At 43.1% G+C, this 1,142-nt stretch overlaps 1 pseudogene; it reads right to left on the reverse strand.

The window, feature by feature from the left end:
- Positions 1 to 521: 521 nt before the first annotated feature.
- Positions 522 to 724, reverse strand: LOC142437644 (NADH dehydrogenase [ubiquinone] 1 alpha subcomplex subunit 1 pseudogene; annotated as a pseudogene).
- Between the last annotated feature and the right edge of the window lie 418 nt (positions 725 to 1,142).

Genomic DNA, 1,142 nt, shown 5'->3' on the forward strand with positions numbered 1-1,142 from the left:
ACACCATTGAGCCAGCTGTTTCTATTTATTCCAAAAACAGCCATAGAAAATATAGAGAGGACAACTAATTATAGAAGGGAGCCAGAATGAGAGGAAAGGAGTTCTTGAAAAACAGAAAATAAAACTAAGCCTTTTGCCAGTAATATGTAAAACTCAGTAGGGAGCACGTTAGAGGTGAGCAAATGTATCCAGTAGGTGAGGTTTATGTTAACTTTAACCCATCAATATTTCCATTCTACCCGCCCCCCCCCCCCAGCCACCCTTCTTTTATTTTCTTGCATGTTCTTATGATGAGCAAGGTGCTCTGAATTTCCCCTTGGGAGAAGAAATACGAATGCTTGTGAAAGAATTCATATTCCTTGAATATCATGTCCATCCTACATCAGTCTTAAAACTCTTTTTTTATTCTTTGTGATTTAATGTTTATTAATTGCTACATAACACACTACGGAATATGCTTCGGTAGTTGGCGGAGGTGAGCGTTATCGAGTTGTTTGTTCACCAGTCAGAAAAATGCTTCCTTAATCAATGTTCTCCAAACCCTTTATTATGTAGTAACGATTTGCCCCAGAGACACGCCTATCTCCATCAAACTCCACGGGGAGTGAAAATGAGCAACTCTCTTCAACTCGTCACCGTTAGTCAACTTGTGGATGTGAGCAGCCACTATTCCTGGAATCAGCAGACAGGTGGCCCTAACTCCAGGGAGAATCTCAAACCACATCCTGGCAGACTTCTTCCAAGACCACTTAAAGGTGACCGCTTTCAGCTTAGCTCTTAAAACTCGCATTGTTAAAGAGCGAAGCTAACAATATGAAAGCCACTTTACAGATGAAGACACCACAGGATAAAGAGAAGACAGAGCCTGTCCAACATCATGCAACCCAGTGGAAAGACAAAAATGGAATCCCAGAACCTAGTCTCCCAACCTTCATTCACCGTACGTTACTCACCACCAGCAGGTCAATGTCGACGCACAGCGACCCTAAGGCAGACTATCAGCAACTGTAGCTCTTTATAGGAGTAGAAAGTGGCATCTTCTTTCTCCCTTGGAAGAGCTGGGGGCTATGATCTGCTGTGTTGACCTTGCAGTTGGCAGCTCGATGCATAGCACCTTCACCAAATGGATAAGCTTCGCCTTA

Source organism: Tenrec ecaudatus, chromosome 1 (assembly GCF_050624435.1).
Source record: "Tenrec ecaudatus isolate mTenEca1 chromosome 1, mTenEca1.hap1, whole genome shotgun sequence".
Classification (NCBI taxonomy): Eukaryota; Metazoa; Chordata; class Mammalia; order Afrosoricida; family Tenrecidae; genus Tenrec; species Tenrec ecaudatus.